This window comes from Aedes aegypti, chromosome 2 (genome assembly GCF_002204515.2).
Source record: "Aedes aegypti strain LVP_AGWG chromosome 2, AaegL5.0 Primary Assembly, whole genome shotgun sequence".
Taxonomy (NCBI): Eukaryota; Metazoa; Arthropoda; class Insecta; order Diptera; family Culicidae; genus Aedes; species Aedes aegypti.
This window is the reverse complement of record NC_035108.1, coordinates 284,904,571-284,924,453: the sequence shown is the minus strand read 5'-3', so window position 1 is coordinate 284,924,453 and position 19,883 is coordinate 284,904,571.

Here is a 19,883-nt window from a genome sequence, read left to right as displayed (position 1 = left end):
TATTCACCAGCTAGATGTCAAGACCGCTTTCCTGAACGGGAAGCTCAAGGAGAAGGTGTACATGCAGTGTCCAGAGGGGGTGAAGATGCGCCCTGATGAAGTGTGCTTGCTGCATCGTGCACTTTATGGTCTGAAGCAGTCGCCCAGGTGCTGGAACAGCCATTTCAACGAGTTTCTGACGACCTTGGGTTTCGTGCGATCGAAGCACGATTATTGCTTGTACGTTCGAGCATGCGGAGATGCCACTGTGTTCCTGGTGGTATACGTTGACGACCTCCTGATCGCCGCTGTGGATGAGGTCGACATCGAACGTATGAAGACCACATTGATGCAGAAATTCGAAATGACGGACATGAAGGAGCTGCACCATTTCCTTGGAATCAAGATCCACAGGGATTTGGACCGTGGCCTGATGAAACTGTCCCAGACAAGCCAGATCGAGACGATAATTGCTCGTTTTGGAATGCAAAACTGCAATCCTGTGAAGACGCCAGCCGAACCAAGACTGCAGTTGAAGCGAGAAGTCGGAAAATGCGAGTATCCCTACCGCGAGCTCATCGGTAGTCTCATGTACGTCATGATGGGTTCTCGACCAGACCTGTGTTTCATCGTTGGATACCTGGCGAGGTTCCAGGATGCTGCTGGTGAAGAACATTGGAAGCATGCCAAACGCGTCCTACGATACCTGCAAGCAACGAAGAAGTTAGGATTAGTTTACAGAAGCAAGCCGAAGGAACCAACGATAGCTGCTTACGTGGACTCCGACTTCGCAAGCGACGAATGTGACCGGAAATGCGTTTCCGGATTTCTACTGAAGGTGCACGGAAACACTGTCGCCTGGTCATCGAAGAAGCAGTCGACTGTGGCGATGTCATCTACCGAAGCCGAGTACGTAGCCATGAGTTCCTGCGTGAGCGAGACGATTTGGCTAACCGGATTAATGGCCGATCTTCGACAAGATGCCCTACTGTTTCCGGTATCGGTCTATGAAGACAACCAAGGAGCGATTGCGATGGCAGAACGAGAGGAAACGAGGAGAGTCAAACACATCGACGTGAAGTTTCATTTCATCCGAAATGCAGTTGCCGAAGGGAAGGTCAAGTTGATTTACATTCCGACCCAGAAACAGCAAGCAGACATCCTCACGAAGTCCTTGCCCGCTCCAACGTTTATAGCTTTGAGAAGTAAGTTAGGGTTAGAAGGAAACAACTGAGAGGGGGTGTTGAAATCAAAGCAACTCAGTAATATTTGAATTCCATATTATATACAGTTAGTTTCCCTGTTGCTATGATCATTATATATAACAACTGCATAGCAACCATAGTAGTATAAATATCACCCTGTCGCCAGTACCAGAAATCAGTTTCAAATAAACCACCAGTTTGTTAGTGTTACCACGTGTTTCTCTTTATATTGACTGTAAAGGTCGGTCCTCTGGCGTAATCAGTATTTGTCGGAACATTTTCTCAACGTCGGATACCACAAGAATCTGTTTCGTCCGACTTCGTAGGATGATTGACCTTAAATCTTCTTGCACAACTGGTCCCACCAAAAGCGCATCATTCACGGACACTCCAGAAGACGTTTTGCATGAAGCGTCGAAGACAACTCTAACCTTAGTGGTGGTGCTGGCTTCCTTCAGCACCGGGTGATGGGGTAGATAACACCGTTTTACGGAGTCATCTTCAATGTGTTCCACCTTCCGCATATGTCCTAGGTTTAGGTATTCCTCCATAAATGTAACGTATTGTTTCCGCAATTGCTCGTCCTTTGCCAATCTCCGTTCCGTTCCAAGAAGACGCCGGTAGGCAATGTTCCACGATTCACCCAGATTGCGAAGAGTACTCTCATTTTTAGGTAAAGAAACAGTGTATCGACCGTCTGAACCACGTTGAACTTCTCGTTGGTACATTTCTTCACACATTTTCTCCTCAGGGGAGTAGAAATTAGCGAACTCCACCTGTTCGCATGACCAGAAGCGTTCTATCAACCTTTCCAGCTCCGTGGTTGCTGAGAAATTGCAGTTGATTTGTTGGGATACTTTCGAAGTTGAGCAGCCACCGCAGACTACCCAACCGAATACCGATTCCGTGAGGGTTGGTAGGTGATTTCCGATTGGAATTCTTCTTCCTGTCTCGAAAAACTCAAAAAACGCTTCGATACCAAGAACAATGTCGACTTCCTTGGATTGGAAAAAGGCTGGGTCCGCCAATTGGATTCCGTCTGGTATTTTCCACCCTTCCGTATTGATTGAGGTTGTGGGTAGATTGGTAGTTACCTTGGGTAATACCAGAAACGCCATTTCTCGCGAGAAATCCGAAACTCGTGACCGTAGAACCATTTGCACCGAATGCTTCACCTTGGTGGTTCCCTGCCCTATGCCGAGAACCGAAACGTCTACCTTATTCCTGGAGACCTTCATCCGTTGGGTTAATCGTTCCGACACAAAGTTGCTCTCCGACCCGGAGTCCAATAGGGCTCGAGCATTGAACCTGACGCCGATGTCATCCTCGACAACGACTACCGCTGTTGCTAGCAAAACCGTTGATGAAACCCCTTGAGCAACATTGCATACTGAAACGTTCGTGGCCGCCATATTGGCCACTTGGGTAGAATTGGGACCCATAGAACTATGGGAATCTTGGGAGGTTGAAGGGTGGTTGCCCCCAGCAACCGATACTACCGTTGTAGGATTGTCCTTCTCCGCTCTGAAGCATAACAGAGTGTGGTGACGCTTTCTGCAAATCCGACAAGAGAACTTGGATTGACAATCTCTTGCCTGATGTCCAAAACGAAAGCAATTTCGGCAAAGTCCATTTGATTTCAGCAGTGAATCTCTGTCCGCCACGGGTAATTGTTGGAATGCGGAACATTGGTATAGAAGGTGGCTATCCTTGCAAGCCACACATCTTCCTGGGATTGATTGGACCGAATTATAGCTGGCTTTCACTGCTGGTGGTTTGGGTTTTGACGAGGGTGGTTGTTGGTGAAACCTTGGGTCCGCCGGCCTTGGCGGAAGGGATTCCAGAACTTGAATTCGCCTTCGAAGGAATTCGGTAATATCCTCCAGAGTATCCTGGTCCTTGGAAGCTGCACATTCTTCCCAAGCACGACGGGTGTATGGATCTAGTCGCATTGTAAGGAGATTTACCAGCAAAAGGTTTTTATAATCCGCTGGTTCCACGATTTGATCGAGCGTTTGGACGATTCGATCGAAACCTTCCACTAAAGTTCGTAATTCGGCCACGGATTCCTTGGTTAGGATCGGAAGCTGGAACAAGGACTGAACCTGCTTCTTCTTCAGCAATTTATTGTTGTTATACCGCTTGCACAGAGTGTCCCAAGCGATTTGGTAATTTGCCTTCGTGATCTTCAACGAGTCGATCAGACTTTTCGGCTCGCCTTGAAGACATCCCTTTAGATAATGGAACTTCTCCACCTCTGGCAAGTCGGTTCTCCAATGAATCAAAGAGGTGAACAAGTCCCGGAAGCTCAACCAGTCATCAATTTCACCACAAAACGTTTGCAGTTTGATTTGCGGTAACCGAACATGGTCGAGAACGCCCAACATTGAAGGTTCACGGACTGATTGCTCCAAATCCGTTGGCTCATGGAGTGATTTGGCCTTGTCCTTAAGAAAGGACTTCCCATCGTAATATTGTTCGCTGATATTCATTCGTAGTTTATCGTAGTACTTCTCCTCATCTTCAAAATCGTCATGAGATTTCAGTTCAACTAATGTCTCACTGAATTTCTCCCACAAATCGTCGATTTTCTCTAAACGAACTTCAACTTGAGAAGCTGTGATATGCTCATCGAACCTCTGAATAAAAATCTTGATATCGTCAAAGGAAGCCGTAACTTCTTCCAGTTGAGTCCTCAACTGCCTCAGGGTGGATCCTTTCCTGGTGATAGGTGGCATGGTGTGACGTCAATCGGATGGTAGAAGAAGAGATGGTGTAGTATGCCGCGTAAAACTTGCTTCGGCGGACATATACTGTCCAAATTCACTGACCTGAGAGAACAGGTAACTGTTCTAATGATCCAAATACTCAAAACGATTCGAGAATACAGGGCCGTCACTTCAATCTCGTTACGGCATGGGCTCAATTCACGTTGGGGTTGAAAGAAGAGGAGAAGATGGGGTGTAATATCCAGGAGAACCTTGGCTTCGGCCAGGCATATACTGTGGCAACCTACCTGGAGGTACCAACAGAGGAACCAATTCAAATCCGAAGTTCCGATCCAAAAAAACGATTAAATTCAGCGATCGATAAACAATTACGTAAGCTCATAGCGATCAATGCGCAGTTCCAGTAGTTTGTGTTGGATGAAGAGGAATAGTAGGCATGTAGTATCTATGGTACAAGCTTCGGTAGGACATATACCGTAAACTAACCTGGAGGACTAACAACTCCGCAAAGTAGATCCAACAGTCGAGAATGCAATTTGGTTTGTTTTCAGCAGACTTGCTCTAACGAGCAGTTCAATATCAGGGCTTGCGTGGCAGTAAATGAAGAGGATTCACAAAAACTCCAATCAAAACGTGTATTATCCGTACGCCTTGCTTCGGCAGTACACATACTAAATGTTCACTCACCTAGAAGGGAGTAAGATGGCGTTCCCTCTTCCTTGATCCTGCACAGCAACCGTCCACTAAAGGCTTCCACTAGATCTGGGTGACGAGATCGGTACCCGTTGGTCCACCGGTTGTCCAATAATCGCACAAGCTGAACCAGTCTAAACATCCACAGTCATCCACGGTTGAACGCTGAACTAACTCACAATGGTTGTCGAGTCCTCTCATGCAATGAATCCAACAGCATGCATCGAAATGTTGGCATTAGTAACATGCAAATATGCTTCGGCAAGACATATACCGAACTAATGAGTATTTACCTGGGCAAACTGATACTCCGGCCTGTTCGGTATTCCAGCGCAAGATGTCCAAATCCAACTCCTAGTCCAACTTCAAAACAGGATTCAGGCTTCCATCAGCCCAAACACAAAATGATGGTGGTTTTGGCGCAACGAATGTACACAATGCAGCTGCTATCCTTTTATCCTTGGTGAATGGCGATTTTCGTCTTGGGTTTGATGGCGATTAGTCGATTGTGATTTTCCTTATGATGGCGATTCCCGATGAGTACGATGGCGATATCCGCGCGTTAGTTGACCGATCAACAATGGCGAGCTTCAATTCAACCGGTCCCCGGATTCGGCATCCGGTTCGAAGGACCAAATGTTGGTTAGTCGAATCCTACCTTCCTTCTATTACAGCGGAGTTTGCCTTCCGACTCCAACACGGGGGGGGTTGGTTTGTACAGCAATTGGGGATGGAGTGAAGCTTGGGATCCAATTCACTTCGTCTAAAGCCTCCTTCTTCGCACGAATGATGATTGCTGCTTGGATGGGACCGTAATAGGCCTTGGGGTTGCTTTCCACACAGAATCGGACACAACACGCGGATGGAATTCACAAAAACTACATTTATTTCTAGTTAAACACAATCTACTCTAACTACATTTATTTAACGTTAACAACTACATCTACACAGATTAAAATGGGTAACTGGGCCAATGATGACCTTTCGCGCCGGCTATTCGAATTGAACTAAAAAAACTATCATCGGTCATCGGTTAACCTGCGGTCATCCAGAGAAGTCGTGTAGAGACTCTCGATAACCACAAACTGCTACCTGGAGTTCAACAATCGGTGGTCAATCGGGATTCGAACAGTTTGATTCTCCGTCGTTCTCTCATCTCTCGGTTGATCGTGATAAGTACTGTAGCAATCCAGACGATGATCAAGGCGATGGTCAACAATAGTTGCGTTTTGTTTTGGTCAGTATTTCCTAGGTGCTGTTTGCTCAGTGCATGTGTGCTCGCCACGGTCAACCAGGATCGTAGGGGACAGCAGTGCAGAACTGTACACAGGCTAAAAGCGGCTTTCTCTGCATTTCATAGTATTAGTTTCAAACCATTGGATGAACATGTTTCAGACTGCGGAAATGTGCGCGACCAAATGATTTTTAGTGTCAAAAAGGTGCAAAATTTTATGTAAAACCTTCAATAACTCGAAAAGTATGAGAGATAAAAATATGCTCTTTTGGAGAAAGTTATGCGTTTTTGCAAGTAACAAATAACACTAGAACTATTGAAAATTGTACAAAATCATCCAACCAAGTTATGATGAGAAAAGTGATTTTTAGGGGTGTTTCACAAAAAACCCCACAAATGTACATGAAAATCAAAAATATACATACGGTGTCTTCAGCGAAGTTGTTTCTTCTAATATTACCTACAACTTTCCCGAATAAAGTTTATTTTTAAATTCATAAATACGAAAAATAAAATTTCGTTCTCACTTATAGGTGGATTAATCACCAAATTGACACTTTCATAAAATAGCGATTATTTTATGGAAAAACTTTCCCGAGGACACTATAGTACTAAAATCATGTTTTCAAGGTGAAAACAATTTCGATCACGTTTTTTCAGCGACGGCTACAGTGTGCGACGTGGAGAAAATGTATCGGCAGATACTCACCTTTCCTGAGGATCGCAAAGCTGCAGACAGTGACTTACGGTACTGCTTCTGCACCTTATCTCGCCACGAGAACCCTACAGCAAATTGCTCATGATAATGGACAACTGTATCCAGCTTGGTCTCGTGGGTCCCACCATCGTTGTTGCCAAACTCTTCATGCAGCGCTTGTGGGGGTTGAAGCAAAATGTAGAATCTTGTGAATGGGACACGCCGCTTTCAGTCAAGCTTCAAGAAGAATGGAAGGAATTCCACTTCTCGCTGCATATGCTCGGTGAAATCCGAGTTCCAAGATTCGTTTCACTTACAAATGCTGTCAATCTCCAGCTACACTTCTTCTTCGACGCCTCCAAAGGAGCCTACGGTTCCTGTTGCTATGTACGAGCCGAAACTAGCAACGGCGTATCGATCCAGCTACTGACAGCAAAATCTAAAGTAGCCCCGTTATCCAGTCGTCATTCAATTGCCCGGCTTGAATTATGTGCTGCACGGCTGTCCACGCAGCTATTCCAGAAAGTGTTCTCCGCCCTTAAGATACCACTGCCAGCGTATTTCTGGACGGACTCGAGTACCGTTCTCCACTGGCTACGGTTGCCGCTTAGCCGTTGGAAGGCATTCGTAGCCAATCGAGTGTCCCAAATCCAGCACATATCCAACGTGAGTCGCTGGAAACATGTTCCTGGCGTCGATAACCCTGCAGACGACATTTCAAGAGGACTGCATCCGATATCATCCGATGCATCGATATCATCCACTGTAAGCGCTGGTGGAACGGTCCTGACTGGTTGTCGTTCCCTGTAGAATGCTGGCCAAATCTCATTACGACCGACGAAGATACAGAAGCCGCCACCGAAGAAATGCGAAAGATCCAGCTGGTTTCAATGGGTGTCGTACAGAGCGATTTTCACGACAATTCCAGATTTTCCAAGCTTCGTCGTGTTACTGCGTTCTGCATGCGTTATCTCCGGACTTTGCAAGAACGTGCCAAGTTACGTCGTAAGGATCCAGACAATTATAGCCAACTCATCTTCCGCGATTAGCCAATTGCTTCACTCAACACTGGAGAATTGCAGAGCGCTGAATTAGAGCTGTGTCGTCTAGCGCAACATCAGTCGTTCGCAGAAGAACTTTCTGATCTGGCAAGCGAAACTCTCCGGTTCGGTGGCCGGCTACGGAATGCCGCTCTCTCCGACTTCGTGAAGCACCCCATCGTGCTTTCTGCCAAACACCCGCTGTCGACTCTGCTGGCTAGTTTCTTTCACTTAAAGCTACTGCACGCAGCCCCTCAGCTCCTGCTAGCCACACTACGCCAGAAATACTGGATTCTTGGCGGCAGAAATCTCACAAAATCCGTCTTTCACCATTGCCACACTTGTTTTCGTAGCAAGCCCACACTAGTTCCAGCAGAACTACCGGCATGCCGAGTCTCACCAACTCGCCCGTTCTCCGTTTGCGGAGTCGATTACTGCGTACCGTTTTTCATCAAATCATCCGTCCGTAATCGTGCTCCAATGAAGGTCTACGTAGCAATCTTCGTCTGCTTCGCTACGAAGGTTGTGCACATCGAGCTTGTGAGCTACCTTACCACGGTGGCTTTTTTGGCAGCACTTTGCCGGGTCGTCGCCCGCAGAGGAAGAATCGCCGAGCTGCACTCGGACAATGCCACAACCTCCAAGGGTGCGTCGCACGCTCTCAACCGTGTCTACCAAATGCTGAAGGTGGACAACAGCGATCGAAACAGAATCTTCAGCTGGTGCTCAGTGAACGAGATTCGGTGGAAATTTATCCCACCGCGAGCACCACATTTCCGAGGTCTGTGGGAGGCTGCTGTCATGTCAGCAAAGAAGCACCTCCTGAAAACCGTCGGTAACACCAACATCGCCTACGAACCGATGGTCACTCTTTTGGCTCAAGTCGAAATGTGCCTGAACTCCCGTCCGCTAACGCCGATGCCGAGCGAACCGTAGGATATGAAGGTCCTAACTCCAGGACACTTTCTCGTTGGAGCCAATCTTCAAGCGGTACCCGAAACTGATCTGCGTGAGATTCCCGACAACCGTCTGGAGTCGTACGAGCTGGTCCAGAAACACCTGCCGAACATCTGGGCTCGCTGGTATCCGGAGTACGTGCAGCAACTGCAGTCAAGGAAGACAACGTTCCTCCGGCCAGTTGGCCGCTCGGAAGGATCATCAAGCTTCATCCAGGCAAGGATGGTGTCGTCCGAGTAGTGACACTCCAGACAGTACCGGGAAAGGACATCGTTCGTGCGGTAGCGAATATCGCTCTACTGCCATCACCGGATCCAACCATCTAATCGTTCCAGGTAGAGCAACCCGCAAGGGAGAACTTGCTCGAAGCGCACCCGCGCTCAATACAGGAATTGCGTTTCCAATACCTCTAAGCTGAGTCGTTCGATCTATCTGGTCTTCTCTTTTTTGTTTCTGGTCTTTTGCGAGGATCTACGACGGAGCGATCATCATCCGTACCGATGCCCATCTGCAAACCAGTATAATGAATTCGTCCAACGCTGAAGTTTGGAACACCTCCGTGTTCCAAGGTGGCCGGAATGTTGGAGCCAAACCCATCCATTCAGTGAATTTTATAGATTTATTTGAATTCCATTTTAAGCTACAGTTGTGTACCCCTTATGTACCCCATTGCCACTCAGCAGTACTACGAGAGACTGTGAGAGGAGAGCGCAAACTTGCGCACAATAGCCCCTGTGCACCATCTGTGGACAATAGGTAGCCATATATTCTTTCTACCCATTGTATCGTGTTCAGTCGGAAATAGAAACTCAAACGAATTACACGTTCGGTCGGTCTGCGTCGCCCGTTGTTGCCTCATATCTCGATCGAGTGAAAATATCATAAGTCCCCCGTTACCAAGGGACTTAGTCGTTTTTCTGTTGTGCGGTGGTGATTTCGGTCGATGCAACTTTTTCTAAGTGCCCAGTTACCAAGGGACTTAGTTGTTTTACGTGTTGTGTGCCTCGGTCCGATCTTAGTCAAAAGGTGGACGAGCTCTAGTGACCTACCATTTGAAGAAAGCGTGGTGGTATTCTGGGACTCAAGAGGCTTGTGGCGTCCGTGAGTCAGTTAATTTCGCGTGTTTTTCCGGACTTTGAACAATTTTCGGTGGCTGCCAAAGGCAGCGAAGAAAGCCCTTCGATTCCAGGCAAAGTTCGCACTCGAACAAATTGCATCCCTGGCTGTATCCTGAATCTTTTTCGAATTTCACTATCTTCACTATGGCATCAATGCCATCACCGTTCGTTTGTTTACATCATGATTGAAATTACGCATCGGCTGCCGATTTATCCGGAGTATAACCTCAATCTCGCGATTGATGCTGTAATGTCGAAGCTAATGTACATTAGGAGAAGCCGCTAAAGTCTATGGAGTGCCGAAAGGGACGATTCACTTCCGTCTCAGCCCAGAGTGGTCAGTGAAAGTGCTTCGTGGACCTTACCCTGTCCTCACAACCGACGAGGAGCGCGAACTTGCAAGTTGAATGAATGCGGGAATAAAGCGGTCATCATTTAGCGACAATCGTTCAACATTAGGATAAGATGGGTTATGTATGTGTTCAACAATTGGGTATAGAACTATCTTTTTAAATATATATTTTTTATTTCAATATAGACATTACAGTGCCAAAAATGTAACAGGAATAATGTTAAACAATCGCCTACGGTGTTGAATAGAGTGATGCAAATTTTGAAATGTTTGCTCCCCTATGCTTAAACGATTTTAATTAAAGTAAATAGCATCCTCCCAAAGTTTGAGGTGATTCGGAAGAAATTTGGCTGTGCACACGCCATTTGAAGTTTGTATGGAGATTACTATGGAAAACGCCAATCTTTTGTGTTCAGCTCTCTATCTCTTCCTCATAATATTTTATGGAAAAGTGAACAAATTCTTCTTATGTGAAATCCTCCTAGCTACAACTTTGCCGAAGACCACTTTTTGATTGGACGTCAGGATAAATTGTTATTCATCATCATAAAGTTGGTTTGCATGTAACATGCTTCACCAACTGTTCGGCAGGCAACAGTGGTGCTCCTGGCGGGTAGAATAGATCAAAGTAATCCAGGCTACTATGTACTACAGCAAAAAAGCAGTGTTGCTCTGAATGTAATTGAATGATCATCTCAGCATGATTTAGACTTTGTTATCAATAATAACAAATTATCCTTACGTCCCATCGAAATGTGGTCTTCAGCAAAGTTGTAGCTGGGAAGTTTTCACATGAGATGCGTGTGTTCACTTTTCCATAGATTATTATGACGAGAAGTTAGAGGACTGAACACAAAAGGTTTGCCTTTCCCATAGTAATTTCCATATAAACTTCAAATAGCGTGTGCACAACCAAATTTCTTCTGAATCACTTCAAATTTTGGGTGGATCATTTTTACCATAATTAACATCGTTTAAGCATAGGGGAGCAAAAACTTCAAAATTTGCATCAGCACTGTTGAATGCTTATTTTTAGCAACCTTTCTATCAGAATTTCCTTTAAAATCAAATAACATAAAAACGTCTATCTTAACCGTTCACCATTTGGCGATTTACCCTACTTCTTCTTCTCTTCTTCTTGACATTAACGTCCTCACTGGGACAAAGCCGGCTAGCTTAGTGTTCTTATGAGCACTTCCACAGTTATAAACTGAGAGCTTTCTTTGTCAAAATTGCCATTTTTCGCATTCGTATATCGTGTGGCAGGTACGATGATACTCTATGCCCAGGGAAGTCAAGAAAATTTCCAATACGAAAAGATCCTGGACCGACCGGGAATTGAACCCAGACACCTTCAGCATGGCTTTGATTTGTAGCCACGGACTCTAACAACTCGGCTAAGGAAGGCCCCTAACTTCTCATTGCTACAAAAACAGTATTTTTCAGTGCTAAAACAACAAAACGGTACATTTCAGTGCTGCTAAAACAGTACTTTTCAGTACTACTTTTTCTACTATTGATCCCTTTACAATCTTTGTTTGGACCCGTGCCTTTGATTTTTCGTTGGACCCATTAGCGAAAGCTAGCGGTGGTAATCATTCTTGGACACCGTCTTGAAAAAAACCTCTCGAAGGTCATGTCTTCTTTCGTTTATTCACTTGCAACTACAAACAGAAGGACTGAATTGACAACTTACTTCCAGAAAATTGGGGTTCAAAACTGTCACTAAACGTGGCAAGAATGGAAGAAGGGACATTTCTCCGGAATGCGCACTTTCTTCCAAGGGTGAAATGGATAATGTAGATAATTGCATCGAAACGAGCAATCAATTCGATGCTCTAGACAGGTTTTCCGGACACCAAATCGAAGCAGTCTCTAGCCCAGGCTTTAGGTGTTTCTGTTGAAACACAGCTTGAAGCAAACTGACTAGCGACAATTGACTCGCAATAAGTCAAACACTTTTGTCATTGGTGACATTAATGTCAAACATCGGTCATGGAATAATTCGCAAAGTAATTCCAACGGCAGAATTTTAGTTGACGAGTGCTCTTCAGGATATTTCTCAATTCAATACCTTGATAGCCCTACATGATTTTCCTTTTCTAAAAACCCTTCTGCGATTGATTTGATGTTAACCGACTCGAGTCATCTTTGTGGCTAAGTGATTTCTCATGCTGATTTTGATTCTGATAATTCCCTGTTACATTTCAAATATCCCATACAGCGATTCTCAATCCTATCATCTCCACTTTTAATTATTTTCGAGCCGACTGAAATATATATATGAAACATCATCGATAGTCATCTTGATGTTAACATTTCTTTACAAACAAAACTTGAATCCGTGATTATAGATGATAATCTTAAACTCTTCTTCCGTCTTAAAAACGTAAGGAGAAGCCAATTTAAACGCACTCGCGATCCAGCTATGAAAATTATATGGCAGGATCTGCAGAAAGGAATTAAAAAAAAAAAACGATTTTCACAATTTAGAAACAAAAATTTTAAAAATTAAATAATTATGTAAAATTTTGAAAACAAAAAACACTTAGAAGCCAATACTTGCATTGAAAAAGGAAAACAGATTATTACTAACTAATTAAAAATACTTTATTATCTCAACTTTTAAGCATAACCGAGAAAAAGTTTGTTCGGCAAAGTTGTTTCCATGATCATTTGCTACGACTTTTCTGAACATACCAACTAACGATTCGTTAAAATAAAAAAGTTTTTTTTATATGATGCGTACACTTTGTAGTACTGAAAGTTCTGAACATATTCTAAAAAGAAACTATAGCTCTAAAATCAATAAATCGAGATGAAAACCTCATGTCCGCCTAAATTTGCTTCCTGGACCAGCGTGCATTCTTAGTTGATATATTTAACAAATGTTTTCAGTTGGCATATTTTCCTGACAAATGGAAAAATGCTAAGGTTGTTCCAATTTTCAAACCAGTCAAAAATCCTGCAGAAGCTTCAAACAAATTTGAAACAAATTTGATTTGTTTCAACAAATCTGAAGGCTATTCTACTGGTCGTGCTCTTCTAGACATAGAAAAAGCATTTGACAATGTTTGACATGAAGGTTTGATTGTAAAATTAAAAAACTTTAATTTTCCAACATATATTGTTAGAATAATTCAAAGTTATCTGTCAAATCGTACACTTCAGGTTAATCATCAGAATTCCAGTTCTGAAAGACTTCCTGTAAGAGCTGGTGTTCCTCAAGGCAGCATTCTGGGACCAATATTATACAATATTTGCACATCTGACTTACCTGAATTACCTCAGGGGTGTCAAAAATCCTTGTTTGTAGATGACACAGGCCTCTCCGCCAAAGGACGAAGTCTGCGTGTCATCTGTAGTCGATTGCAAAAGAGTTATTATTTTTTAAATGCTTGCAAAAATGGAAGATTTCTCCAAAACTCAACTAATAATATTTCCACATAAACCAAAAGTTCTTTATTTGAAACCTTCCAGTAGACATGTTGTTACGATGAGAGGGGTTCCAATAAATTAGTCAGATGAAGTTAAGTATCTAGGGCTATCATGCTAGATAAAAATTTAACTATCAAAATCACATTAAAGGCATTCAAGCCAAATGTAATAAATATATAAAATGTCTGCATCCATTTATTAACAGAAAATCGAAACTTTATCTTAAGTACAAGCTTTTGACCTTACAACAAATTTTCAGGCCAGCCACGCTGTACCAATATGTCCTAGCTGTTGAAATACCAGGAAGAAAGCTCTGCAGAGGACTCAAAATAAAATTTTAAATATTATTCTGGAGCTCTCTTCCTGGTATGGTACTTATGAGTTACATATAATATCCAATGTTGAAAATAAAAAAATAATAATTTCAGACAAAAACCGTTGCAATCTTCCATTGCCACGATTAATGCGTTTAGTTAAGGTACAGTGGGGGAAGTGTATCAGTGGGGTAAGTGGATCATTGGCAATATAAAGCATAAATACTTGAAAATGTTGAATGTTTTCCCACCATTGCTTCGTTTTAGGTTATATTCTTACGCCCACACTGATACTACTGCAAAACTGGTATGTACACTAACACAAGCAAACTAGTTAGCTGCAAAAAGTAATTTGAAAATTGTTTTCCATTAATCAAAAATCCATTGTATCTCTGTCTAAAATCGAATTCTATTATTTTTTTCGACACATGGTGAGCATTTCAGTTCTAATTGAATGAATCACAATGAAAAATATGTCATTTTTATGAATAAATACAAATATATTGGACATGGTACACTTACCCCTACTTTTAAATGGGGTGCGGTAAGTGGATCAAAAATAATTATCATTTGGCAGACTGCTTACGAGAATTATAATAAGCTTTAATATCCGCAAATGTTGTTGTCCTTTATTTTGTTCCATTCCCAGCTTGAATTTGTCAAATTGACCATAGAAAATTTGAATTAATCCATCTAAAAGTTTTTTTAACCTTTCTGGTATAAAAAAAAAATATAAAAAGAATAATAATTTCAAAATTCACACGAAACTTTTCGTGGTTTACCTAAGCTGAGTTGTAAAAGAGCAAAATATACTAATTTTCCAATTAAAAGCATAGTACATTATTTGACCATATAAATTGTTCTAGACAGATGATACTCATATATTCATAAATAAAATAGAAGGATTTCAGTTTGTTATTGAAAAGTAAATGTAACTAATATTTTTAAACCAAGAGTGTTTTTCGAAAGTATCGTTAGGAATAATCCTACAATACTTCTGTATAACTTATGCGTATAAATGGATGAATGTTCTCCAAATTTTTCTAGTTACAATGTTTTTTTTTGTTCAAATTAGTATGAACTAATATATACATACTTTTTAATATATTTTGATTAAATGAAGATACTTCTTAAAAAATGTATTAAAATGTAACATTACTAGCACTAATAACAAGAACGAGGGTAATATCATTCTTATTAAACATAATCACACTATTTTTGTTTCGAGAACAGATTTTTTTTAAATGATGATCCACTTACCCCACCATGGTGGGGCAAGTGGATCACTGGGCGCAAATTTTTAAGTCTCTCATACTCAATGGAAACTATCAGAAAAATCGAAATAAATGACGATTTGAAGTATAATAGTCCCTTATTTGTTATCCACAGAAAAAAGTTTGAGTTACATTCTTCACGTTAGTTGTACATAACAATGACGATAACTACTGATTTTTCTGTATCCACTTACCCCACGGTACCTTATGTTAAGTAGAGTTTCCAATTTTCCCGGGAATAGACTTCCCGGGAAACGGGAAACAAAATTGTCATTTCCCGGGAATTCCCGGGATCCCGGGAAATTCTTAAAACGTATAAACAGCTTATATGATGGATTTTTTTTTCAAATAATTTATATTTTATGTATATTATATTTTAGCCCATTGGATTTGTACGAATGATTTTCTCTTTTTTTGTGACTAATTTATTTTCAGTATTGAACAAAACATTTGCTTTTTGATTTTCCATACAAAATGGTCAATTTCAGAGTATTGGATCTGTGTCATTTATGGACCGATTTGAATGAAATTTTTACAGTGCTTCAAAAATAATTTGAATTTTAACATACATTTTTGAGTGATTTTTCCAACCACGGGTTTAAAAGCAATAATGGTTTATCTGAAGTGATTTTATTTGACGATTTTTTATAATTGACATAACTAAGCAAATTGAAGAAATACCTTTATCTTCAGCAAACTTGTAGATTTTGACGAGACGAACGATTTTTCTGAAAACAGTTTTTTGTAGGGTCATTGGATTTTCAGATAAACAGTTTCGAATTTTTCGACGAAAATTACTTTTTGCTAAATCGTTATTACTTTTAAACTCGTGATTGGAAAAATCATTGAAATATATATTTCGAAACTTAAGTTATGCCTAATGTCTTGTGAAAATTTGATTTAAATCGGTCCATGAATAACTGAGATCTAGCTTACCAAAGTTGACCCTTTTTGTATGGAAAATCGAAAAAGTTGCAAATGTTTTGTCCAATACTGTATGTTTCTCCTAAAGAATGGTGGCTTTGTTTCTTGCTAGGCTTTATAACCAAAAAATTATAAAATAAGGTAAAATTATATGTGGAGTTCATTTTAACCCAATCGTATGAAGTTATAATATTGGCAAACATTTAATACATCTTTTCATCACTAGAATAAAAAACAAAAAAAAAAATAGAAACCTTGAAAGCTTTATAACCCTACTCAAATCATGAAATAGATTCCTCAAAAGTTTCTTTATATTGTATTGCAAACTTGTACTGCCAAGCAGTAGGCTGTGAAATAAGCCACGCAAAAACCACCTACAAAATTTCAGTGAAATGCATCCCGATTTGTTCCCTTTTTTGGTTGATTTTACCCAAAATTTTAATTCACAGACACGTCGCATCTCTAGTGAGGACATTGTTTGATATGATATGAAAAGTAAATTGTGCGATGTTTTTATTTGAAAATAAATGGTCAATTCTGTATTTAAATAGAGCTTCCCGGGAACTACAGAAATCCCGGGAAATACGGGAATCCCGGGAAACAGAAAATCATTTCCCGGGAAACGGGAATCCCGGGAAATCTCATTTCCCGGGAAATGTTCCCGGGATTGGAAACTCTAATGTTAAGTAAATTGAAAGTGTTATTTCTCTTATAAGCAGGTGAAATCAACTCACTTGTAAAAATTCTGAATTGCTACGGCAAACGAAATGTAATATGTTGTTAACGAAATGTTAGTAAATGCTTAATTTAGTTTCATCAAATTTGGATGATAGTATGTTCTAACACAGAACACCTAGATATAAGAAATGAATGCAATGTTAAAAAATGTTGATAACCAGATTGCATTTGAACTTCGAGTTTGTCTGTGCATTGAGCACAATCCGAAATATTTCTCTGTAATTACTCAAGGATTCGCTGCAAAATTCCACAAGGTCACGAAAGAAAAAATAAGTGTTGTGAAAAATTTTAAATTTTCACTCTACCGCAATCCGGTCACGTGCCTACGGCACACTTCAACCGTCAACGCCCCAGCAGTTATCAGCCAACGTTTTCCAGTCACCCGCTTCTTCCTACTCACCACACGAGAAATGGTCGACTATCCTCAGTTGTACTATCTTGTACAACCGTTCATAAATGACGTTGCAGTTAAAAAGGGTACAAGTTTGTATGTACACATTTTATTCATACAAATACATGCTTTGAATTTGTTAATGAAAGAAAATATAAAATATAAAATTTAACATAGTCAAGTTCATAATGTTTCTTGATTTGTAAAAATAAAGTATCTACCTACTTCATAATTGTTGAAAAAAAGTTGCAAAGCATCTTCAATGTTATGCATTTTCGAGCAATTGGCTTTAATTTTTTTATTCAAATGAGAAGGAAAAAGGATCAGTTATTAATCTAGAAATGTTACGTCACTGATGGGCGGCCCATAACGGAGAAAAATCGGATCGAAATTCATTATCCTTATGATACGTCCGCCGCGCTGGCAGCCAGTGTAGTGTCGTGTGTACCCCAGCAGCTGTCGAAGAACGATGATTCGAGGGAGATATTGCTACTGTTTTCCAGCGGATGGCCTTCGGCGGCAGCATGCCTCGAGTTCAGAGCCCGGCGGACGACGACGTGTGCACTCGTCAAAACCGTAATCATCACCGTCATCGTCGCCAATCAAATCGTCCGTAAGTTCCTCCTATAAATCGCTGGAGGGAGTTTAGCTTCGTAATTATCAACGTCACGCAACTTTCGACCGATAAGGAAATCGTGAACATGTGTTTGATGAAACGATAATCGGGAATCATCTGTGAGGGTTGGTTAGGGATAGGGGTGGCAGTTTGCTGCAAAACGTTTGTTTAACTTCGATTGAACTTTCTTAAAAGTTTAGCAATATGTTTTGCAGAAATATTTCGGCTTATAATTACAATTGTAATGATCTTAGGATCTCAAGACTCAGATAGCCGTAGCAGTAAACACGCAGCTATTCAGCAAGACCAAGCCGAGGGTCATGGGCACGAATCCCGCTGGACGAGGGATTATTTCGTAATGGAAAATATTTTCGACTTCCCATGGCATAGAGTATATTCGACGGATTGGCAACACCCCTTCAGAATTCAATGAAACTTTCTGGATGTCAAAAGTATGTGAAACTAAGGGGTCTATTTTATAAGTCGAGTCGATCGAAATGACTCGACCGGAGTCACTGTCGACCAAAAATTTCACTCGACACGGCCTTGTCACTCGAGTTTTTCGACAGTTGTCACTGGATTACTATGGGAGTCGACGGGTGACATATGCATGCTTACTTTGATCGACAGTGACCAAAGACGAGTCACATAAATCTGCTCGATCTACAAAATAGACCCCTAAGATACTTTGCATATTTTGTTTTTTTTTTTCAAAAACGATCTAGACTAACATTTGGAAAGGGTCAAAGTTTTTTTTTTACTTTTATATTCAAAACTTTAAAGTTGATTTATAAAAAAAAACGGCAACTTCAGATTTTGATCATCCTTAAGCAAAAAGTTTCGTAATAAAATTTACTAAAAGTCATCCATACATTGCAAATTGGGCATATTTTAGAGAAAAAACGAATTTTTTAAGTCCAAAATGAATTTTTTGTTTTTATCGAATTTTTAAGTCCAAAATGATTTTTTTATTTTATTTTTATTTCGTTTTAAATAGTCTAGTATGATCATATTTTCAAGTGATAAATGAGTTTTAATCACAAAATAGATTATATTTGTTTTTTTGTGAGTAGTTAAAAGAAATAAAACGAAATTATACAGAGTTTTTTTTAATTGAATTCAATTGATCTCGCACCATGAGAAAATCAACTCCGTCTAACAATCCGATGGGTTTTTTATGGTTGGAAAGATATCACAATAATATTTCATTTCTTATTTGATAAAACCCAATCTTAACAGGTGTCTGGAAAGGGTCAATATTATGCTTTGAAAAAAAGTCGTGGTTTGTTTTTATTTTTATTATTGCTATATATCCTAAAACGTAGTATCTGCACATGAATATTTACATTATTTTTGGGCTTTACTGAATAAATTGAATATGTTTGGTTCATCCTCTGAATTGGTATACCGTTTGGCTGCAATTTGTGTATCACTAATAGGTTAATGATATTTTTGGGTACCAGGGACAGTTTAAACCTTATCAAACAGTTCCACCAATTCCTCTGACATTTTAACATATTGTTCATTAGATATAGCGTTAGCGTTAGCGTTAGCGTAGTTACGGTATACTTCGTAGATTGGATACTAGCAACATTCATGTTTTTTATTTTGATAATCTCATCTAGATTGCTTTCAGGAGCAGGGCTAGGGAGTGAACCTTGTTCCAATCCTTAACAATAATACCAAAACCATGAATATTGCTATTCCCGGCCACGCCCATCTTTACCGTAACTTGGGAAGGGAGAGGAAATGTTGATGTAGCACTTACTTAATGAGAGGCCACCGACTCAGCGACGCCCTCATAAGTGCTACGGAGTTGGGGGTTGGGAAAGGTATTTGGTCAGGATTCGCCTGAGAAGCTGGCGATAGACACAGAGCATTTGATGTTTAATTGTTTTAAATTTAATCTTTTGAATGCCGGCATGCAAAAGAAAGGAGCAATGCTTTATTTATAGTATGAACAACATTGTTTCCCGTGAAAAAAGGGAATGGTCGCGCGTTCGACGGAAGTGACATTCTGCTTAGATAAAGCAGAACCGATCCCTCCAAGGTCATCGGTTTAATGCTTATAAAAAAAAAAGAAAAGAAAAATGCTGTCTGAACTACACGAAACGAGAGGCTGTCCACGACGCATAAACCAAGAAAAAAAAAAAAAAAAAAAAATGCCACTATGCATGGCCAATT